Source organism: Symphalangus syndactylus, chromosome 14 (genome assembly GCF_028878055.3).
Source record: "Symphalangus syndactylus isolate Jambi chromosome 14, NHGRI_mSymSyn1-v2.1_pri, whole genome shotgun sequence".
In the NCBI taxonomy this organism is placed as follows: domain Eukaryota; kingdom Metazoa; phylum Chordata; class Mammalia; order Primates; family Hylobatidae; genus Symphalangus; species Symphalangus syndactylus.
In genome coordinates, this window is record NC_072436.2 from 120,629,563 (window position 1) to 120,655,205 (window position 25,643).

Consider the following 25,643-nt stretch of genomic DNA (forward strand, 5'->3'; position numbering starts at 1 on the left):
AAAACATATTTTTGATTGTGCAGTTATGAAACACTCTTTCTGTAGAAAATGCAAGTGGAGATTCGGAGCGCTAAGAGGGTCATAGTGGAAAAAGGAATGTCTCCAAATATAAACTACACAGAATCATTCTGTGAAACTTCTTTCTGATCTGTGCATTCAGCTAACAGAGTTAAACCATACTTTTGATTGAGCAGATCTGAACACTCTTTCTGTAGAAAATGCAACTGGACATTTGGAGCGCTAAGATCGTAGTAGTGGAAAAAGGAATATATTCAAATATAAACTAAACAGAAGCATTCTGTGAAACCTCTTTCTGATCTGAGCATTCAGCTAACAGAGTTAAACCATACTTTTGATTGAGCAGTTTTGAAACACTCTGTCTGTAGAAAATGCAACTGGACATTCGTAGCGCTAAGTGGGTAATAGTGGAAAAAAGAATATGTTCAAATATAAACTACACAGAAGCATTGTATGAAACTTCTTTCTGTTCTGTGCATTCAACTAACAGAGTTGAACCTTACTTTTGATTGAGCCGTTCTGAAACACTCTTTCTGTAGAAACTGCCATTGGACATTCTGAGCGCTAGGAGGCCTATATTGGGAAAAAGAATGTCTACAAATAAAAACTACACAGAAGAATTGTGTGAAACTTCTTTCTGTTCTGTTTGTTCAACTAAAAGAGTTGAACCTTAGTTTTGATTGAGCCGTTCTGAAACACTCTTTCTGTAGAAAATGCAAGTGGAGATTCGGAGCGCTAAGAGGGTAATAGTGGAAAAAGGAATGTCTCCAAATATAAACTACACAGAATCATTCTGTGAAACTTCTTTCTGATCTGTGCATTCAGCTAACAGAGTTAAACCATACTTTTGATTGAGCAGATCTGAACACTCTTTCTGTAGAAAATGCAACTGGACATTTGGAGAGCTAAGAGAGTAGTAGTGGAAAAAGGAATATATTCAAATATAAGCTACACAGAAGCATTCTGTGAAACTTCTTTCTGATCTGAGCATTCAGCTAACAGAGTTAAAACATACATTTGATTGAGCAGTTTTGAAACACTCTGTCTGTAGAAAATGCAACTGGACATTCGTAGCGCTAAGTGGGTAATAGTGGAAAAAAGAATATGTTCAAATATAAAATACACAGAAGCATTGTATGAAACTACTTTCTGTTCTGTGCATTCAACTAACAGAGTAGAACCTTACTTTTGATTGAGCCGTTCTGAAACACTCTTTCTGTAGAAACTGCAATTGGACATTCTGAGCGCTAAGAGGCCTCTATTGGAAAAAATAATATCTTCAAATAAAAACAACACTGAAGCATTGTGTGAAACTTATTTCTGATATGTTCATTAAGCTAACAGAGTTAAACCATACTTTTGATTGCGCAGTTCTGAACACTCTTTCTGTAGAAAATTCAAGTGGACATTCGGAGCGCTAAGAGGGTAATAGATGAAAAAGGAATATATTCAAATATAAACTACACAGTAGCATTCTGTGAAAATTCTTTCTGTTCTGTGCATTCAGCTAACAGAGTTGAACCTTACTTTTGATTGAGCCGTTCTGAAACACTCTTTCTGTACAAACTGCAATTGGACATGCTAAGCGCTAAGAGGCCTACATTGGGAAAAAGAATATCTTCGAATAAAAACTACACAGATGCATTCTGTGAAACTTATTTCTGATCTGTAAATTCAGTTAACAGAGATAAAACATATTTTTGATTGAGCAGTTATGAAACAATCTTTTTGTAGAAAATGCAAGTGGAGATTCGGAGCGCTAAGAGGGTAATAGTGGAAAAAGGAATGTCTTCAAATATAAACTACACAGAATCATTCGGTGAAACTTCTTTCTGATCTGTGCATTCAGCTAACAGAGTTAAACCATACTTTTGATTGAGCAGATCTGAATACTCTTTCTGTAGAAAATGCAACTGGACATTTGGAGCGCTAAGAGCGTAGTAGTGGAAAAACGAATATATTCAAATATAAACTACACAGAAGCATTCTGTGAAACTTCTTTCTGATCTGAGCATTCAGCTAACAGAGTTAAACCATACTTTTGATTGAGCAGTTTTGAAACACTCTGTCTGTAGAAAATGCAACTGGACATTTGGAGCGCTAAGTGGGTAATAGTGGAAAAAAGAATATGTTCAAATATAAACTACACAGAAGCATTGTATGAAACTACTTTCTGTTCTGTGCATTCAACTAACAGAGTTGAACCTTACTTTTGATTGAGCCGTTCTGAAACACTCTTTCTGTAGAAACTGAAATTGGACATTCTGAGCGCTAGGAGGCCTATATTGGGAAAAAGAATGTCTACAAATAAAAACTACACAGAAGAATTGTGTGAAACTTCTTTCTGTTCTGTTTGTTCAACTAAAAGGGTTGAACCTTAGTTTTGATAGAGCCGTTCTGAAACACTCTTTCTGTAGAAAATGCAAGTGGAGATTCGGAGCACTAAGAGGGTAATAGTGGAAAAAGGAATGTCTCCAAATATAAACTACACAGAATCATTCGGTGAAACTTCTTTATGATCTGTGCATTCAGCTAACAGAGTTAAACCATACTTTTGATTGAGCAGATCTGAACACTCTTTCTGTAGAAAATGCAACTGGACATTTGGAGCGCTAAGAGAGTAGTAGTGGAAAAAGGAATATATTCAAATATAAACTACACAGAAGCATTCTGTGAAACTTCTTTCTGATCTGAGCATTCAGCTAACAGAGTTAAACCATACTTTTGATTGAGCAGTTTTGAAACACTCTGTCTGTAGAAAATGCAACTGGACATTCGTAGCGCTAAGTGGTTAATAGTGGAAAAAAGAATATGTTCAAATATAAACTACACAGAAGCATTGTATGAAACTTCTTTCTGTTCTGTGCATTCAACTAACAGAATTGAACCTTACTTTTGATTGAGCCGTTCTGAAACACTCTTTCTGTAGAAACTGCAATTGGACATTCTGAGCGCTAAGAGGCCTCTATTGGAAAAAAATATATCTTCAAATAAAAACTACACAGAAGCATTGTGTGAAAATACTTTCTGTTCTGTGCATTCAACTAACAGAGTTGAACCTTACTTTTGATTGAGCCGTTCTGAAACACTCTTTCTGTACAAAGTGCAATTGGACATGCTATGCGCTAAGAGGCCTACATTGGGAAAAAGAATATCTTCAAATAAAAACTACACAGATGCATTCTGTGAAACTTATTTCTGATCTGTAAATTCAGTTAACAGAGATAAAACATATTTTTGATTGAGCAGTTATGAAACACTCTTTTTGTAGAAAATGCAAGTGGAGATTCGGAGCGCTAAGAGGGTAATAGTGGAAAAAGGAATGTCTTCAAATATAAACTACATAGAATCATTCGGTGAAACTTCTTTCTGATCTGTGCATTCAGCTAACAGAGTTAAACCATACTTTTGATTGAGCAGACCTGAACACTCTTTCTGTAGAAAATGCAACTGGACATTTTGACCGCTAAGAGCGTAGTAGTGGAAAAAGGAATATATTCAAATATAAACTGCACAGTAGCATTCTGTGAAACTTCTTTCTGATCTGAGCATTCAGCTAACAGAGTTAAACCATACTTTTGATTGAGCAGTTTTGAAACACTCTGTCTGTAGAAAATGCAACTGGACATTCGTAGCGCTAAGTGGGTAATAGTGGAAAAAAGAATATGTTCAAATATAAACTACACAGAAGCATTGTATGAAACTTCTTTCTGTTCTGTGCATTCAACTAACAGAGTTGAACCTTACTTTTGATTGAGCCGTTCTGAAACACTCTTTCTGTAGAAACTGCAGTTGGACATTGTGAGCGCTAGGAGGCCTATATTGGGAAAAAGAATGTCTACAAATAAAAACTACACAGAAGAATTGTGTGAAACTTCTTTCTGTTCTGTTTGTTCAACTAAAAGAGTTGAACCTTAGTTTTGATTGAGCCGTTCTGAAACACTCTTTCTGTAGAAAATGCAAGTGGAGATTCGGAGCGCTAAGAGGGTAACAGTGGAAAAAGGAATGTCTCCAAATATAAACTACACAGAATCATTCTGTGAAACTTCTTTCTGATCTGTGCATTCAGCTAACAGAGTTAAACCATACTTTTGATTGAGCAGATCTGAACACTCTTTCTGTAGAAAATGCAACTGGACATTTGGAGCGCTGAGAGAGTAGTAGTGGAAAAAGGAATATACTCAAATGTAAACTACACAGAAGCATTCTGTGAAACTTCTTTCTGATCTGAGCATTCAGCTAACAGAGTTAAACCATACTTTTGATTGAGCAGTCTTGAAACACTCTGTCTGTAGAAAATGCAACTGGACATTCGTAGCGCTAAGTGGGTAATAGTGGAAAAAAGAATATGTTCAAACATAAACTACACAGAAACATTGTATGAAACTTCTTTCTGTTCTGTGCATTCAACTAACAGAGTTGAACCTTACTTTTGATTGAGCCTTTCTGAAACACTCCTTCTGTAGAAACTGCAATTGGACATTCTGAGCGCTAAGAGGCCTCTATTGGGAAAAATAATATCTTCAAATAAAAACTACACAGAAGCATTGTGTGAAACTTATTTCTGATATGTTCATTAAGCTAACAGAGTTAAACCATACTTTTGATTGCGCAGTTCTGAACACTCTTTCTGCAGAAAATGCAAGTGGACATTCGGAGCGCTAAGAGGGTAATAGTGGAAAAAGGAATGTCTTCAAATATAAACTACACAGAATCTTTCGGTGAAACTTCTTTCTGATCTGTGCATTCAGCTAACAGAGTTAAACCATACTTTTGATTGAGCAGATCTGAACACTCTTTCTGTAGAAAATGCAACTGGACATTTGGAGCGCTAAGAGCGTAGTAGTGGAAAAAGGCATATATTCAAATATAAACTAAACAGAAGCATTCTGTGAAACTTCTTTCTGATCTGAGCATTCAGCTAACAGAGTTAAACCATACTTTTGATTGAGCAGTTTTGAAACACTCTGTCTGTAGAAAATGCAACTGGACATTCGTAGCGCTAAGTGGGTAATAGTGGAAAAAAGAATATGTTCAAATATAAACTACACAGAAGCATTGTATGAAACTTCTTTCTGTTCTGTGAATTCAACTAACAGAGTTGAACCTTACTTTTGATTGAGCCGTTCTGAAACACTCTTTCTGTAGAAACTGCAATTGGACATTCTGAGCGCTAAGAGGCCTATATTGGGAAAAAGAATGTCTACAAATAAAAACTACACAGAAGAATTGTGTGAAACTTCTTTCTGTTCTGTTTGTTCAACTAAAAGAGCTGAACCTTAGTTTTGATTGAGCCGTTCTGAAACACTCTTTCTGTAGAAAATGCAAGTGGAGATTCGGAGCGCTAAGAGGGTAATAGTGGAAAAAGGAATGTCTCCAAATATAAACTACACAGAATCATTCTGTGAAACTTCTTTCTGATCTGTGCATTCAGCTAACAGAGTTAAACCATCCTTTTGATTGAGAATATCTGAACACTCTTTCTGTAGAAAATGCAACTGGACATTTGGAGCGCTAAGAGAGTAGTAGTGGAAAAAGGAATATATTCAAATATAAACTACACAGAAGCATTCTGTGAAACTTCTTTCTGATCTGAGCATTCAGCTAACAGAGTTAAACCATACTTTTGATTGAGCAGTTTTGAAACACTCTGTCTGTAGAAAATGCAACTGGACATTCGTAGCGCTAAGTGGGTAATAGTGGAAAAAAGAATATGTTCAAATATAAACTACACAGAAGCATTGTATGAAACTTCTTTCTGTTCTGTGCATTCAACTAACAGAGTTGAACCTTACTTTTGATTGAGCCGTTCTGAAACACTCTTTCTGTAGAAACTGCAATTGGACATTCTGAGCGCTAAGAGGCCTCTATAGGGAAAAAGAATATCTTCAAATAAAAACTACACAGAAGCATTGTGTGAAACTTATTTCTGATATGTTCATTAAGCTAACAAAGTTAAACCATACTTTTGATTGCGCAGTTCTGAACACTCTTTCTGCAGAAAATGCAAGTGGACATTCGGAGAGCTAAGAGGGTAATAGTGGAAAAAGGAATATTTTCAAATATAAACTACACAGTAGCATTCTGTGAAGCTTCTTTCTGTTCTGTGCATTCAACTAACAGAGTTGAACATTACTTTTGATTGAGCCGTTCTGAAACACCCTTTCTGTAGAAACTGCAATTGGACATGCTAAGCGCTAAGAGGCCTACATTGGGAAAAAGAATATCTTCAAATAAAAACTACACAGATGCATTCTGTGAAACTTATTTCTGATCTGTAAATTCAGTTAACAGAGATAAAACATATTTTTGATTGAGCAGTTATGAAACACTCTTTTGGTAGAAAATGCAAGTGGAGATTCGGAGCGCTAAGAGGGTAATAGTGGAAAAAGGAATGTCTTCAAATATAAACTACACAGAATCATTCGGTGAAACTTCTTTCTGATCTGTGCATTCAGCTAACAGAGTTAAACCATACTTTTGATTGAGCAGATCTGAACACTCTTTCTGTAGAAAATGCAACTGGACATTTGGAGCGCTAAGAGCGTAGTAGTGGAAAAAGTAATATATTCAAATATAAACTACACAGAAGCATTCTGTGAAACTTCTTTCTGATCTGAGCATTCAGCTAACAGAGTTAAACCATACTTTTGATTGAGCAGTTTTGAAACACTCTGTCTGTAGAAAATGAAACTGGACATTCGTAGCGCTAAGTGGGTAATAGTGGAAAAAAGAATATATTCAAATATAAACTACACAGAAGCATTGTATGAAACTTCTTTCTGTTCTGTGCATTCAACTAACAGAGTTGAACCTTACTTTTGATTGAGCCGTTTTGAAACACTCTTTCTGTAGAAACTGCAATTGGACATTCTGACCGCTAGGAGGCCTATATTGGGAAAAAGAATGTCTACAAATAAAAACTACACAGAAGAATTGTGTGAAACTTCTTTCTGTTCTGTTTGTTCAACTAAAAGAGCTGAACCTTAGTTTTGATTGAGCCGTTCTGAAACACTCTTTCTGTAGAAAATGCAAGTGGAGATTCGGACCGCTAAGAGGGTAATAGTGGAAAAAGGAATGTCTCCAAATATAAACTACACAGAATCATTCTGTGAAACTTCTTTCTGATCTGTGCATTCAGCTAACAGAGTTAAACCATACTTTTGATTGAGCAGATCTGAACACTCTTTCTGTAGAAAATGCAACTGGACATTTGGAGCGCTAAGAGAGTAGTAGTGGAAAAAGGAATATATTCAAATATAAACTACACAGAAGCATTCTGTGAAACTTCTTTCTGATCTGAGCATTCAGCTAACAGAGTTAAACCATACTTTTGATTGAGCAGTTTTGAAACACTCTGTCTGTAGAAAATGCAACTGGACATTCGTAGCGCTAAGTGGTAATAGTGGAAAAAAGAATATGTTCAAATATAAACTACACAGAAGCATTGGATGAAACTACTTTCTGTTCTGTGCATTCAACTAACAGAGTTGAACCTTAATGTTGATTGAGCCTTTTTGAAACACTCTTTCTGTAGAAACTGCAATTGGACATTCTGAGCGCTAAGAGGCCTATATTGGGAAAAATAATATCTTCAAATAAAAACTACACATAAGCATTGTGTGAAACTTATTTCTGATATGTTCATTAAGCTAACAGAGTTAAACCATACTTTTGGTTGCGCAGTTCTGAACACACTTTGTGCAGAAAATGCAAGTGGACATTCGGAGCCCTAAGGGGGTAATAGTGGAAAAAGGAATATATTCAAATATAAACTACACAGTAGCATTCTGTGAAACTTCTTTCTGTTCTGTGCATTCAACTAACAGAGTTGAACCTTACTTTTGATTGAGCCGTTCTGAAACACTCTTTCTGTAGAAACTGCAATTGGACATGCTAAGCGCTAAGAGGCCTACATTGGGAAAAAGAATATCTTCAAATAAAAACTACACAGATGCATTCTGTGAAACTTATTTCTGATCTGTAAATTCAGTTAACAGAGATAAAACATATTTTTGATTGAGCAGTTATGAAACAGTCTTTTTGTAGAAAATGCAAGTGGAGATTCGGAGCGCTAAGAGGGTAATAGTGGAAAAAGGACTGTCTTCAAATATAAACTACACAGAATCATTCGGTGAAACTTCTTTCTGATCTGTGCATTCAGCTAACAGAGTTAAACCATACTTTTGATTGAGCAGATCTGAACACTCTTTCTGTAGAAAATGCAACTGGACATTTGGAGCGCTAAGAGCGTAGTAGTGGAAAAAGGAATATATTCAAATATAAACTACCCAGAAGCATTGTATGAAACTTCTTTCTGTTCTGTGCATTCAACTAACAGAGTTGAACCTTACTTTTGATTGAGCCGTTCTGAAACACTCTTTCTGTAGAAACTGCAATTGGACATTCTGACCGCTAGGAGGCCTATATTGGGAAAAAGAATGTCTACAAATAAAAACTACACAGAAGAATTGTGTGAAACTTCTTTCTGTTCTGTTTGTTCAACTAAAAGAGCTGAACCTTAGTTTTGATTGAGCCGTTCTGAAACACTCTTTCTGTAGAAAATGCAAGTGGAGATTCGGAGCGCTAAGAGGGTAATAGTGGAAAAAGGAATGTCTCCAAATATAAACTACACAGAATCATTCTGTGAAACTTCTTTCTGATCTGTGCATTCAGCTAACAGAGTTAAAACATACTTTTGATTGAGCAGATCTGAACACTCTTTCTGTAGAAAATGCAACTGGACATTTGGAGCGCTAAGAGAGTAGTAGTGGAAAAAGAAATATATTCAAATATAAACTACACAGAAGCATTCTGTGAAACTTCTTTCTGATCTGAGCATTCAGCTAACAGAGTTAAACCATACTTTTGATTGAGCAGTTTTGAAACACTCTGTCTGTAGAAAATGCAACTGGACATTCGTAGCGCTAAGTGGTAATAGTGGAAAAAAGAATATGTTCAAATATAAACTACACAGAAGCATTGGATGAAACTACTTTCTGTTCTGTGCATTCAACTAACAGAGTTGAACCTTAATGTTGATTGAGCCTTTTTGAAACACTCTTTCTGTAGAAACTGCAATTGGACATTCTGAGCGCTAAGAGGCCTATATTGGGAAAAATAATATCTTCAAATAAAAACTACACATAAGCATTGTGTGAAACTTATTTCTGATATGTTCATTAAGCTAACAGAGTTAAACCATACTTTTGGTTGCGCAGTTCTGAACACTCTTTCTGCAGAAAATGCAAGTGGACATTCGGAGCGCTAAGAGGGTAATAGTGGAAAAAGGAATATATTCAAATATAAACTACACAGTAGCATTCTGTGAAACTTCTTTCTGTTCTGTGCATTCAACTAACAGAGTTGAACCTTACTTTTGATTGAGCCGTTCTGAAACACTCTTTCTGTAGAAACTGCAATTGGACATGCTAAGCGCTAAGAGGCCTACATTGGGAAAAAGAATATCTTCAAATAAAAACTACACAGATGCATTCTGTGAAACTTATTTCTGATCTGTAAATTCAGTTAACAGAGATAAAACATATTTTTGATTGAGCAGTTATGAAACACTCTTTTTGTAGAAAATGCAAGTGGAGATTCGGAGCGCTAAGAGGGTAATAGTGGAAAAAGGTATGTCTTCAAATATAAACTACACAGAATCATTCGGTGAAACATCTTTCTGATTTGTGCATTCAGCTAACAGAGTTAAACGATACTTTTGATTGAGCAGATCTGAACACTCTTTCTGTAGAAAATGCAAATGGACATTTGGAGCGCTAAGAGCGTAGTAGTGGAAAAAGGAATATATTCAAATATAAACTACACAGAAGCATTCTGTGAAACTTCTTTCTGATCTGAGCATTCAGCTAACAGAGTTAAACCATACTTTTGATTGAGCAGATTTGAAACACTGTGTCTGTAGAAAACGCAACTTGACATTCGTAGCGCTAAGTGGGTAATAGTGGAAAAAAGATTATGTTCAAATATAAACTACACAGAAGCATTGTATGAAACTTCTTTCTGTTCTGTGCATTCAACTAACAGAGTTGAACCTTACTTTTGATTGAGCCGTTCTGAAACACTCTTTCTGTAGAAACTGCAATTGGACTTTCTGAGCGCTAAGAGGCCTCTATTGGGAAAAAGAATATCTTCAAATAAAAACTACACAGAAGCATTGTGTGAAACTTATTTCTGATATGTTCATTAAGCTAACAGAGTTAAACCATACTTTTGATTGCGCAGTTCTGAACACTCTTTCTGCAGAAAATGCAAGTGGACATTCGGAGCGCTAAGAGGGTAATAGTGGAAAAAGGAATATATTCAAATATAAACTACACAGTAGCATTCTGTGAAGCTTCTTTCTGTTCTGTGCATTCAACTAACAGAGTTGAACCTTACTTTTGATTGAGCCGTTCTGAAACACTCTTTCTGTAGAAACTGCAATTGGACATGCTAAGCGGTAAGAGGCCTACATTGGGAAAAAGAATATCTTCAAATAAAAACTACACAGATGCATTCTGTGAAACTTATTTCTGATCTGTAAATTCAGTTAACAGAGATAAAACATATTTTTGATTGAGCAGTTATGAAACAGTCTTTTTGTAGAAAATGCAAGTGGAGATTCGGAGCGCTAAGAGGGTAATAGTGGAAAAAGGACTGTCTTCAAATATAAACTACACAGAATCATTCGGTGAAACTTCTTTCTGATCTGTGCATTCAGCTAACAGAGTTAAACCATACTTTTGATTGAGCAGATCTGAACACTCTTTCTGTAGAAAATGCAACTGGACATTTGGAGCGCTAAGAGCGTAGTAGTGGAAAAAGGAATATATTCAAATATAAACTACACAGAAACATTCTGTGAAACTTCTTTCTGATCTGAGCATTCAGCTAACAGAGTTAAACCATACTTTTGATTGAGCAGTTTTGAAACACTCTGTCTGTAGAAAATGCAACTGGACATTCGTAGCGCTAAGTGGGTAATAGTGGAAAAAAGAATATGTTCAAATATAAACTACACAGAAGCATTGTATGAAACTTCTTTCTGTTCTGTGCATTCAACTAACAGAGTTGAACATTACTTTTGATTGAGCCGTTCTGAAACACTCTTTATGTAGAAACTGCAATTGGACATTCTGAGCGCTAAGAGGCCTCTATAGGGAAAAAGAATATCTTCAAATAAAAACTACACAGAAGCATTGTGTGAAACTTATTTCTGATATGTTCATTAAGCTAACAGAGTTAAACCATACTTTTGATTGCGCAGTTCTGAACAGTCTTTCTGCAGAAAATGCAAGTGGACATTCGGAGAGCTAAGAGGGTAATAGTGGAAAAAGGAATATATTCAAATATAAACTACACAGTAGCATTCTGTGAAGCTTCTTTCTGTTCTGTGCATTCAACTAACAGAGTTGAACCTTACTTTTGATTGAGCCGTTCTGAAACACTCTTTCTGTAGAAACTGCAATTGGACATGCTAAGCGCTAAGAGGCCTACATTGGGAAAAAGAATATCTTCAAATAAAAACTACACAGATGCATTCTGTGAAACTTATTTCTGATCTGTAAATTCAGTTAACAGAGATAAAACATATTTTTGATTGAGCAGTTATGAAACACTCTTTTGGTAGAAAATGCAAGTGGAGATTCGGAGCGCTAAGAGGGTAATAGTGGAAAAAGGAATGTCTTCAAATATAAACTACACAGAATCATTCGGTGAAACTTCTTTCTGATCTGTGCATTCAGCTAACAGAGTTAAACCATAATTTTGATTGAGCAGATCTGAACACTCTTTCTGTAGAAAATGCAACTGGACATTTGGAGCGCTAAGAGCGTAGTAGTGGAAAAAGTAATATATTCAAATATAAACTACACAGAAGCATTCTGTGAAACTTTTTTCTGATCTGAGCATTCACCTAACAGAGTTAAACCATACTTTTGATTGAGCAGTTTTGAAACACTCTGTCTGTAGAAAATGCAACTGGACATTCGTAGCGCTAAGTGGGTAATAGTGGAAAAAAGAATATATTCAAATATAAACTACACAGAAGCATTGTATGAAACTTCTTTCTGTTCTGTGCATTCAACTAACAGAGTTGAACCTTACTTTTGATTGAGCCGTTCTGAAACACTCTTTCTGTAGAAACTGCAATTGGACATTCTGAGCGCTAGGTGGCCTATATTGGGAAAAAGAATGTCTACAAATAAAAACTACACAGAAGAATTGTGTGAAACTTCTTTCTGTTCTGTTTGTTCAACTAAAAGAGCTGAACCTTAGTTTTGATTGAGCCGTTCTGAAACACTCTTTCTGTAGAAAATGCAAGTGGAGATTCGGAGCGCGAAGATTGTAATAGTGGAAAAAGGAATGTCTCCAAATATAAACTACACAGAATCATTCTGTGAAACTTCTTTCTGATCTGTGCATTCAGCTAACAGAGTTAAACCATACTTTTGATTGAGCAGATCTGAACACTCTTTCTGTAGAAAATGCAACTGGACATTTGGAGCGCTAAGAGAGTAGTAGTGGAAAAAGGAATATATTCAAATATAAACTACACAGAAGCATTCTGTGAAACTTCTTTCTGATCTGAGCATTCAGCTAACAGAGTTAAACCATACTTTTGATTGAGCAGTTTTGAAACACTCTGTCTGTAGAAAATGCAACTGGACATTCGTAGCGCTAAGTGGTAATAGTGGAAAAAAGAATATGTTCAAATATAAACTACACAGAAGCATTGTATGAAACTTCTTTCTGTTCTGTGCATTCAACTAACAGAGTTGAACCTTAATGTTGATTGAGCCTTTTTGAAACACTCTTTCTGTAGAAACGGCAATTGGACATTCTGAGCGCTAAGAGGCCTATATTGGGAAAAATAATATCTTCAAATAAAAACTACACATAAGCATTGTGTGAAACTTATTTCTGATATGTTCATTAAGCTAACAGAGTTAAACCATACTTTTGATTGCGCAGTTCTGAACACTCTTTCTGCAGAAAATGCAAGTGGACATTCGGAGCGCTAAGAGGGTAATAGTGGAAAAAGGAATATATTCAAATATAAACTACACAGTAGCATTCTGTGAAACTTCTTTCTGTTCTGTGCATTCAACTAACAGAGTTGAACCTTACTTTTGATTGAGCCGTTCTGAAACACTCTTTCTGTAGAAACTGCAATTGGACATGCTAAGCGCTAAGAGGCCTACATTGGGAAAAAGAATATCTTCAAATAAAAACTACACAGATGCATTGTGTGAAACTTATTTCTGATCTGTAAATTCAGTTAACAGAGATAAAACATATTTTTGATTGAGCAGTTATGAAACACTCTTTTTGTAGAAAATGCAAGTGGAGATTCGGAGCGCTAAGAGGGTAATAGTGGAAAAAGGAATGTCTTCAAATATAAACTACACAGAATCATTCGGTGAAACTTCTTTCTGATTTGTGCATTCAGCTAACAGAGTTAAACCATACTTTTGATTGAGCAGATCTGAACACTCTTTCTGTAGAAAATGCAACTGGACATTTGGAGCGCTAAGAGCGTAGTAGTGGAAAAAGGAATATATTCAAATATAAACTACACAGAAGCATTCTGTGAAACTTCTTTCTGATCTGAGCATTCAGCTAACAGAGTTAAACCATACTTTTGATTGAGCAGATTTGAAACACTGTGTCTGTAGAAAATGCAACTGGACATTCGTAGCGCTAAGTGGGTAATAGTGGAAAAAAGAATATGTTCAAATATAAACTACACAGAAGCATTGTATGAAACTACTTTCTGTTCTGTGCATTCAACTAACAGAGTTGAACCTTACTTTTGATTGAGCCGTTCTGAAACACTCTTTCTGTAGAAACTGCAATTGGACATTATGAGCGCTAAGAGGCCTCTATTGTGAAAAAGAATATCTTCAAATAAAAACTACACAGAAGCATTGTGTGAAACTTATTTCTGATATGTTCATTAAGCTAACAGAGTTAAACCATACTTTTGATTGCGCAGTTCTGAACACTCTTTCTGCAGAAAATGCAAGTGGACATTCGGAGCGCTAAGAGGGTAATAGTGGAAAAAGGAATATATTCAAATATAAACTACACAGTAGCATTCTGTGAAGCTTCTTTCTGTTCTGTGCATTCAACTAACAGAGTTGAACCTTACTTTTGATTGAGCCGTTCTGAAACACTCTTTCTGTAGAAACTGCAATTGGACATTCTGAGCGCTAAGAGGCCTCTATTGGGAAAATAATATCTTCAAATAAAAACTACACAGAAGCATTGTGTGAAACTTATTTCTGATATGTTCATTAAGCTAACAGAGTTAAACCATACTTTTGATTGCGCAGTGCTGAACCCTCTTTCTGTAGAAAATGCAAGTGGACATTCGGAGCACTAAGAGGGTAATAGTGGAAAAAGGACTATATTCAAATATAAACTACACAGTAGCATTCTGTGAAAATTCTTTCTGTTCTGTGCATTCAACTAACAGAGTTGAACCTTACTTTTGATTGAGCCGTTCTGAAACACTCTTTCTGTAGAAACTGCAATTGGACATTCTGAGCGCTAAGAGGCCTATATTGGGAAAAAGAATGTCTACAAATAAAAACTACACAGAAGAATTGTGTGAAACTTCTTTCTGTTCTGTTTGTTCAACTAAAAGAGCTGAACCTTAGTTTTGATTGAACCGTTCTGAAACACTCTTTCTGTAGAAAATTCAAGTGGAGATTCGGAGCGCTAAGAGGGTAATAGTGGAGAAAGGAATGTCTCCAAATATAAACTACACAGAATCATGCTGTGAAACTTCTTTCTGATCTGTGCATTCAGCTAACAGAGTTAAACCATACTTTTGATTGAGCAGATCTGAACAATCTTTCTGTAGAAAATGCAACTGGACATTTGGAGCGCTAAGAGAGTAGTAGTGGAAAAAGTAATATATTCAAATATAAACTACACAGAAGCATTCTGTGAAACTTCTTTCTGATCTGAGCATTCAGCTAACAGAGTTAAACCATACTTTTGATTGAGCAGTTTTGAAACACTCTGTCTGTAGAAAATGCAACTGGACATTCGTAGCGCTAAGTGGGTAATAGTGGAAAAAAGAATATGTTCAAATATAAACTACACAGAAGCATTGTATGAAACTTCTTTCTGTTCTGTGCATTCAACTAACAGAGTTAAACCTTACTTTTGATTGAGCCTTTCTGAAACACTCTTTCTGTAGAAACTGCAATTGGACATTCTGAGCGCTAAGAGGCCTCTATTGGGATAAATAATATCTTCAAATAAAAACTACAAAGAAGCATTGTGTGAAACTTATTTCTGATATGTTCATTAAGCTAACAGAGTTAAACCATACTTTTGATTGCGCAGTTCTGAACACTCTTTCTGTGGAAAATGCAAGTGGACATTCGGAACGCTAAGAGGGTAATAGTGGAAAAGGGAATATATTCAAATATAAACTACACAGTAGCATTCTGTGAAAATAGTTTCTGTTCTGTGCATTCAACTAACAGAGTTGAACCTTACTTTTGATTGAGCCGTTCTGAAACACTCTTTCTGTAGAAACTGCAATTGGACATGCTAAGCGCTAAGAGGCCTACATTGGGAAAAAGAATATCTTCAAATAAAAACTACACAGATGCATTCTGTGAAACTTATTTCTGATCTGTAAATTCAGTTAACAGAGATAAAACATATTTTTGAGTGAGCAGTTATGAAACACTCTTTTTGTAGAAAATGCAAGTGGAGATTCGGAGCGCTAAGAGGGTAATAGTGGAAAAAGGAATGTCTTCAAATATAAACTACCCAGAATCATTCGGTGAAACTTCCTTCTGATCTGTGCATTCAGCTAACAGAGTTAAACCATACTTTTGATTGAGCAGATCTGAACACTCTTTCTGTAGAAAATGCAACTGGACATTTGGAGCGCTAATAGCGTAGTAGAGGAAAAAGGAATATATTCAAATATAAACTACACAGAAGCATTCTGTGAAACTTCTTTCTGATCTGAGCATTCAGCTAACAGAGTTAAACCATACTTTGGATTGAGCAGTTTTGAAACACTCTGTCTGTAGAAAATGCAACTGGACATTCGTAGCGCTAAGTGGTAATAGTGGAAAAAAGAATATGTTCAAATATAAACTACACAGAAGCATTGTATGAAACTTCTTTCTGTTCTGTGCATTCAACTAACAGAGTTGAACCTTAATGTTGATTGAGCCTTTTTGAAACACTCTTTCTGTAGAAACTGCAATTGGACATTCTGAGCGCTAAGAGGCCTATATTGGGAAAAATAATATCTTCAAATAAAAACTACACATAAGCATTGTGTGAAACTTATTTCTGATATGTTCATTAAGCTAACAGAGTTAAACCATACTTTTGATTGCGCAGTTCTGAACACTCTTTCTGCAGAAAATGCAAGTGGACATTCGGAGCGCTAAGAGGGTAATAGTGGAAAAAGGAATATATTCAAATATAAACTACACAGTAGCATTCTGTGAAACTTCTTTCTGTTCTGTGCATTCAACTAACAGAGTTGAACCTTACTTTTGATTGAGCCGTTCTGAAACACTCTTTCTGTAGAAACTGCAATTGGACATGCTAAGCGCTAAGAGGCCTACATTGGGAAAAAGAATATCTTCAAATAAAAACTACACAGATGCATTGTGTGAAACTTATTTCTGATCTGTAAATTCAGTTAACAGAGATAAAACATATTTTTGATTGAGCAGTTATGAAACACTCTTTTTGTAGAAAATGCAAGTGGAGATTCGGAGCGCTAAGAGGGTAATAGTGGAAAAAGTAATGTCTTCAAATATAAACTACACAGAATCATTCGGTGAAACTTCTTTCTGATTTGTGCATTCAGCTAACAGAGTTAAACCATACTTTTGATTGAGCAGATCTGAACACTCTTTCTGTAGAAAATGCAACTGGACATTTGGAGCGCTAAGAGCGTAGTAGTGGAAAAAGGAATATATTCAAATATAAACTACACAGAAGCATTCTGTGAAACTTCTTTCTGATCTGAGCATTCAGCTAACAGAGTTAAACCATACTTTTGATTGAGCAGATTTGAAACACTGTGTCTGTAGAAAATGCAACTGGACATTCGTAGCGCTAAGTGGGTAATAGTGGAAAAAAGAATATGTTCAAATATAAACTACACAGAAGCATTGTATGAAACTTCTTTCTGTTCTGTGCATTCAACTAACAGAGTTGAACCTTACTTTTGATTGAGCCGTTCTGAAACACTCTTTCTGTAGAAACTGCAATTGGACATTATGAGCGCTAAGAGGCCTCTATTGGGAAAAAGAATATCTTCAAATAAAAACTACACAGAAGCATTGTGTGAAACTTATTTCTGATATGTTCATTAAGCTAACAGAGTTAAACCATACTTTTGATTGCGCAGTTCTGAACACTCTTTCTGCAGAAAATGCAAGTGGACATTCGGAGCGCTAAGAGGGTAATAGTGGAAAAAGGAATATATTCAAATATAAACTACACAGTAGCATTCTGTGAAGCTTCTTTCTGTTCTGTGCATTCAACTAACAGAGTTGAACCTTACTTTTGATTGAGCCGTTCTGAAACACTCTTTCTGTAGAAACTGCAATTGGACATGCTAAGCGGTAAGAGGCCTACATTGGGAAAAAGAATATCTTCAAATAAAAACTACACAGATGCATTCTGTGAAACTTATTTCTGATCTGTAAATTCAGTTAACAGAGATAAAACATATTTTTGATTGAGCAGTTATGAAACACTCTTTTTGTAGAAAATGCAAGTGGAGATTCGGAGCGCTAAGAGGGTAATAGTGGAAAAAGGAATGTCTTCAAATATAAACTACACAGAATCATTCGGTGAAACTTCTTTCTGATCTGTGCATTCAGCTAACAGAGTTAAACCATACTTTTGATTGAGCAGATCTGAACACTCTTTCTGTAGAAAATGCAACTGGACATTTGGAGCTCTAAGAGCGTAGTAGTGGAAAAAGTAATATATTCAAATATAAACTACACAGAAGCATTCTGTGAAACTTCTTTCTGATCTGAGCATTCAGCTAACAGAGTTAAACCATACTTTGGATTGAGCAGTTTTGAAACACTCTGTCTGTAGAAAATGCAACTGGACATTCGTAGCGCTAAGTGGGTAATAGTGGAAAAAAGAATATGTTCAAATATAAACTACACAGAAGCATTGTATGAAACTTCTTTCTGTTCTGTGCATTCAACTAACAGAGTTGAACCTTACTTTTGATTGAGCCGTTCTGAAACACTCTTTCTGTAGAAACTGCAATTGGACATTCTCAGCGCTAAGAGGCCTCTATTGGGAAAAAGAATATCTTCAAATAAAAACTACACAGAAGCATTGTGTGAAACTTATTTCTGATATGTTCATTAAGCTAACAGAGTTAAACCATACTTTTGATTGCGCAGTTCTGAACACTCTTTCTGCAGAAAATGCAAGTGGACATTCGGAGCGCTAAGAGGTTAATAGTGGAAAAAGGAATATATTCAAATATAAACTACACAGTAGCATTCTGTGAAGCTTCTTTCTGTTCTGTGCATTCAACTAACAGAGTTGAACCTTACTTTTGATTGAGCCGTTCTGAAACACTCTTTCTGTAGAAACTGCAATTGGACATTCTGAGCGCTAAGAGGCCTATATTGGGAAAAAGAATGTCTACAAATAAAAACTACACAGAAGAATTGTGTGAAACTTCTTTCTGTTCTGTTTGTTCAACTAAAAGAGCTGAACCTTAGTTTTGATTGAACCGTTCTGAAACACTCTTTCTGTAGAAAATTCAAGTGGAGATTCGGAGCGCTAAGAGGGTAATAGTGGAGAAAGGAATGTCTCCAAATATAAACTACACAGAATCATGCTGTGAAACTTCTTTCTGATATGTGCATTCAGCTAACAGAGTTAAACCATACTTTTGATTGAGCAGATCTGAACAATCTTTCTGTAGAAAATGCAACTGGACATTTGGAGCGCTAAGAGAGTAGTAGTGGAAAAAGGAATATATTCAAATATAAACTACACAGAAGCATTCTGTGAAACTTCTTTCTGATCTGAGCATTCAGCTAACAGAGTTAAACCATACTTTTGATTGAGCAGTTTTGAAACACTCTGTCTGTAGAAAATGCAACTGGACATTCGTAGCGCTAAGTGGGTAATAGTGGAAAAAAGAATATGTTCAAATATAAACTACACAGAAGCATTGTATGAAACTACTTTCTGTTCTGTGCATTCAACTAACAGAGTTAAACCTTACTTTTGATTGAGCCTTTCTGAAACACTCTTTCTGTAGAAACTGCAATTGGACATTCTGAGCGCTAAGAGGCCTCTATTGGGATAAATAATATCTTCAAATAAAAACTACAAAGAAGCATTGTGTGAAACTTATTTCTGATATGTTCATTAAGCTAACAGAGTTAAACCATACTTTTGATTGCGCAGTTCTGAACACTCTTTCTGTGGAAAATGCAAGTGGACATTCGGAGCGCTAAGAGGGTAATAGTGGAAAAGGGAATATATTCAAATATAAACTACACAGTAGCATTCTGTGAAAATAGTTTCTGTTTTGTGCATTCAACTAACAGAGTTGAACCTTACTTTTGATTGAGCCGTTCTGAAACACTCTTTCTGTAGAAACTGCAATTGGACATGCTAAGCGCTAAGAGGCCTACATTGGGAAAAAGAATATCTTTAAATAAAAACTACACAGATGCATTCTGTGAAACTTATTTCTGATCTGTAAATTCAGTTAACAGAGATAAAACATATTTTTGAGTGAGCAGTTATGAAACACTCTTTTTGTAGAAAATGCAAGTGGAGATTCGGAGCGCTAAGAGGGTAATAGAGGAAAAAGGAATGTCTTCAAATATAAACTACCCAGAATCATTCGGTGAAACTTCCTTCTGATCTGTGCATTCAGCTAACAGAGTTAAACCATACTTTTGATTGAGCAGATCTGAACACTCTTTCTGTAGAAAATGCAACTGGACCTTTGGAGCTCTAAGAGCGTAGTAGTGGAAAAAGTAATATATTCATATATAAACTACACAGAAGCATTCTGTGAAACTTCTTTCTGATCTGAGCATTCAGCTAACAGAGTTAAACCATACTTTTGATTGAGCAGTTTTGAAACACTCTGTCTGTAGAAAATGCAACTGGACATTCGTAGCGCTAAGTGGGTAATAGTGGAAAAAAGAATATGTTCAAATATAAACTACACAGAAGCATTGTATGAAACTTCTTTCTGTTCTGTGCATTCAACTAACAGAGTTGAACCTTACTTTTGATTGAGCCGTTCTGAAACACTCTTTCTGTAGAAACTGCAATTGGACATTCTGAGCGCTAAGAGGCCTCTATTGGGAAAAAGAATATCTTCAAATAAAAACTACACAGAAGCATTGTGTGAAACTTATTTCTGATATGTTCATTAAGCTAACAGAGTTAAACCATACTTTTGATTGCGCAGTTCTGAACACTCTTTCTGCAGAAAATGCAAGTGGACATTCGGAGCGCTAAGAGGTTAATAGTGGAAAAAGGAATATATTCAAATATAAACTACACAGTAGCATTCTGTGAAGCTTCTTTCTGTTCTGTGCATTCAACTAACAGAGTTGAACCTTACTTTTGATTGAGCCGTTCTGAAACACTCTTTCTGTAGAAACTGCAATTGGACATTCTGAGCGCTAAGAGGCCTATATTGGGAAAAAGAATGTCTACAAATAAAAACTACACAGAAGAATTGTGTGAAACTTCTTTCTGTTCTGTTTGTTCAACTAAAAGAGCTGAACCTTAGTTTTGATTGAACCGTTCTGAAACACTCTTTCTGTAGAAAATTCAAGTGGAGATTCGGAGCGCTAAGAGGGTAATAGTGGAGAAAGGAATGTCTCCAAATATAAACTACACAGAATCATGCTGTGAAACTTCTTTCTGATCTGTGCATTCAGCTAACAGAGTTAAACCATACTTTTGATTGAGCAGATCTGAACAATCTTTCTGTAGAAAATGCAACTGGACATTTGGAGCGCTAAGAGAGTAGTAGTGGAAAAAGTAATATATTCAAATATAAACTACACAGAAGCATTCTGTGAAACTTCTTTCTGATCTGAGCATTCAGCTAACAGAGTTAAACCATACTTTTGATTGAGCAGTTTTGAAACACTCTGTCTGTAGAAAATGCAACTGGACATTCGTAGCGCTAAGTGGGTAATAGTGGAAAAAAGAATATGTTCTAATATAAACTACACAGAAGCATTGTATGAAACTTCTTTCTGTTCTGTGCATTCAACTAACAGAGTTAAACCTTACTTTTGATTGAGCCTTTCTGAAACACTCTTTCTGTAGAAACTGCAATTGGACATTCTGAGCGCTAAGAGGCCTCTATTGGGATAAATAATATCTTCAAATAAAAACTACAAAGAAGCATTGTGTGAAACTTATTTCTGATATGTTCATTAAGCTAACAGAGTTAAACCATACTTTTGATTGCGCAGTTCTGAACACTCTTTCTGTGGAAAATGCAAGTGGACATTCGGAGCGCTTAGAGGGTAATAGTGGAAAAGGGAATATATTCAAATATAAACTACACAGTAGCATTCTGTGAAAATAGTTTCTGTTCTGTGCATTCAACTAACAGAGTTGAACCTTACTTTTGATTGAGCCGTTCTGAAACACTCTTTCTGTAGAAACTGCAATTGGACATGCTAAGCGCTAAGAGGCCTACATTGGGAAAAAGAATATCTTCAAATAAAAACTACACAGATGCATTCTGTGAAACTTATTTCTGATCTGTAAATTCAGTTAACAGAGATAAAACATATTTTTGAGTGAGCAGTTATGAAACACTCTTTTTGTAGAAAATGCAAGTGGAGATTCGGAGCGCTAAGAGGGTAATAGTGGAAAAAGGAATGTCTTCAAATATAAACTACCCAGAATCATTCGGTGAAACTTCCTTCTGATCTGTGCATTCAGCTAACAGAGTTAAACCATACTTTTGATTGAGCAGATCTGAACACTCTTTCTGTAGAAAATGCAACTGGACATTTGGAGCGCTAATAGCGTAGTAGAGGAAAAAGGAATATATTCAAATATAAACTACACAGAATCATTCGGTGAAACTTCTTTCTGATCTGAGCATTCAGCTAACAGAGTTAAACCATACTTTGGATTGAGCAGTTTTGAAACACTCTGTCTGTAGAAAATGCAACTGGACATTCGTAGCGCTAAGTGGGTAATAGTGGAAAAAAGAATATGTTCAAATATAAACTACACAGAAGCATTGTATGAAACTTCTTTCTGTTCTGTGCATTCAACTAACAGAGTTGAACCTTACTTTTGATTGAGCCGTTCTGAAACACTCTTTCTGTAGAAACTGCAATTGGACATTCTGAGCGCTAAGAGGCCTCTATTGGGAAAAAGAATATCTTCAAATAAAAACTACACAGAAGCATTGTGTGAAACTTATTTCTGATATGTTCATTAAGCTAACAGAGTTAAACCATACTTTTGATTGCGCAGTTCTGAACACTCTTTCTGCAGAAAATGCAAGTGGACATTCGGAGCGCTAAGAGGTTAATAGTGGAAAAAGGAATATATTCAAATATAAACTACACAGTAGCATTCTGTGAAGCTTCTTTCTGTTCTGTGCATTCAACTAACAGAGTTGAACCTTACTTTTGATTGAGCCGTTCTGAAACACTCTTTCTGTAGAAACTGCAATTGGACATTCTGAGCGCTAAGAGGCCTATATTGGGAAAAAGAATGTCTACAAATAAAAACTACACAGAAGAATTGTGTGAAACTTCTTTCTGTTCTGTTTGTTCAACTAAAAGAGCTGAACCTTAGTTTTGATTGAACCGTTCTGAAACACTCTTTCTGTAGAAAATTCAAGTGGAGATTCGGAGCGCTAAGAGGGTAATAGTGGAGAAAGGAATGTCTCCAAATATAAACTACACAGAATCATGCTGTGAAACTTCTTTCTGATCTGTGCATTCAGCTAACAGAGTTAAACCATACTTTTGATTGAGCAGATCTGAACAATCTTTCTGTAGAAAATGCAACTGGACATTTGGAGCGCTAAGAGAGTAGTAGTGGAAAAAGGAATATATTCAAATATAAACTACACAGAAGCATTCTGTGAAACTTCTTTCTGATCTGAGCATTCAGCTAACAGAGTTAAACCATACTTTTGATTGAGCAGTTTTGAAACACTCTGTCTGTAGAAAATGCAACTGGACATTCGTAGCGCTAAGTGGGTAATAGTGGAAAAAAGAATATGTTCAAATATAAACTACACAGAAGCATTGTATGAAACTACTTTCTGTTCTGTGCATTCAACTAACAGAGTTAAACCTTACTTTTGATTGAGCCTTTCTGAAACACTCTTTCTGTAGAAACTGCAATTGGACATTCTGAGCGCTAAGAGGCCTCTATTGGGATAAATAATATCTTCAAATAAAAACTACAAAGAAGCATTGTGTGAAACTTATTTCTGATATGTTCATTAAGCTAACAGAGTTAAACCATACTTTTGATTGCGCAGTTCTGAACACTCTTTCTGTGGAAAATGCAAGTGGACATTCGGAGCGCTAAGAGGGTAATAGTGGAAAAGGGAATATATTCAAATATAAACTACACAGTAGCATTCTGTGAAAATAGTTTCTGTTTTGTGCATTCAACTAACAGAGTTGAACCTTACTTTTGATTGAGCCGTTCTGAAACACTCTTTCTGTAGAAACTGCAATTGGACATGCTAAGCGCTAAGAGGCCTACATTGGGAAAAAGAATATCTTTAAATAAAAACTACACAGATGCATTCTGTGAAACTTATTTCTGATCTGTAAATTCAGTTAACAGAGATAAAACATATTTTTGAGTGAGCAGTTATGAAACACTCTTTTTGTAGAAAATGCAAGTGGAGATTCGGAGCGCTAAGAGGGTAATAGAGGAAAAAGGAATGTCTTCAAATATAAACTACCCAGAATCATTTGGTGAAACTTCCTTCTGATCTGTGCATTCAGCTAACAGAGTTAAACCATACTTTTGATTGAGCAGATCTGAACACTCTTTCTGTAGAAAATGCAACTGGACCTTTGGAGCTCTAAGAGCGTAGTAGTGGAAAAAGTAATATATTCATATATAAACTACACAGAAGCATTCTGTGAAACTTCTTTCTGATCTGAGCATTCAGCTAACAGAGTTAAACCATACTTTGGATTGAGCAGTTTTGAAACACTCTGTCTGTAGAAAATGCAACTGGACATTCGTAGCGCTAAGTGGGTAATAGTGGAAAAAAGAATATGTTCAAATATAAACTACACAGAAGCATTGTATGAAACTTCTTTCTGTTCTGTGCATTCAACTAACAGAGTTGAACCTTACTTTTGATTGAGCCGTTCTGAAACACTCTTTCTGTAGAAACTGCAATTGGACATTCTGAGCGCTAAGAGGCCTCTATTGGGAAAAAGAATATCTTCAAATAAAAACTACACAGAAGCATTGTGTGAAACTTATTTCTGATATGTTCATTAAGCTAACAGAGTTAAACCATACTTTTGATTGCGCAGTTCTGAACACTCTTTCTGCAGAAAATTCAAGTGGACATTCGGAGCGCTAAGAGGTTAATAGTGGAAAAAGGAATATATTCAAATATAAACTACACAGTAGCATTCTGTGAAGCTTCTTTCTGTTCTGTGCATTCAACTAACAGAGTTGAACCTTACTTTTGATTGAGCCGTTCTGAAACACTCTTTCTGTAGAAACTGCAATTGGACATGCTAAGCGCTAAGAGGCCTACATTGGGAAAAAGAATATCTTCAAATAAAAACTACACAGATGCATTCTGTGAAACTTATTTCTGATCTGTAAATTCAGTTAACAGAGATAAAACATATTTTTTATTGAGCAGTTATGAAACACTCTTTTTGTAGAAAATGCAAGTGGAGATTCGGAGCGCTAAGAGGGTAATAGTGGAAAAAGGAATGTCTTCAAATATAAACTACACAGAATCATTCGGTGAAACTTCTTTCTGATCTGTGCATTCAGCTAACAGAGTTAAACCATACTTTTGATTGAGCAGATCTGAACACTCTTTCTGTAGAAAATGCAACTGGACATTTGGAGCGCTAAGAGCGTAGTAGTGGAAAAAGGAATATATTCAAATATAAACTACACAGAAGCATTCTGTGAAACTTCTTTCTGATCTGAGCATTCAGCTAACAGAGTTAAACCATACTTTTGATTGAGCAGTTTTGAAACACTCTGTCTGTAGAAAATGCAACTGGACATTCGTAGCGCTAAGTGGGTAATAGTGGAAAAAAGAATATGTTCAAATATAAACTACACAGAAGCATTGTATGAAATTTCTTTCTGTTCTGTGCATTCAACTAACAGAGTTGAACCTTACTTTTGATTGAGCCGTTCTGAAACACTCTTTCTGTAGAAACTGCAATTGGACATTCTGAGCGCTAAGAGGCCTATATTGGGAAAAAGAATGTCTACAAATAAAAACTACACAGAAGAATTGTGTGAAACTTCTTTCTGTTCTGTTTGTTCAACTAAAAGAGTTGAACCTTAGTTTTGATTGAGCCGTTCTGAAACACTCTTTCTGTAGA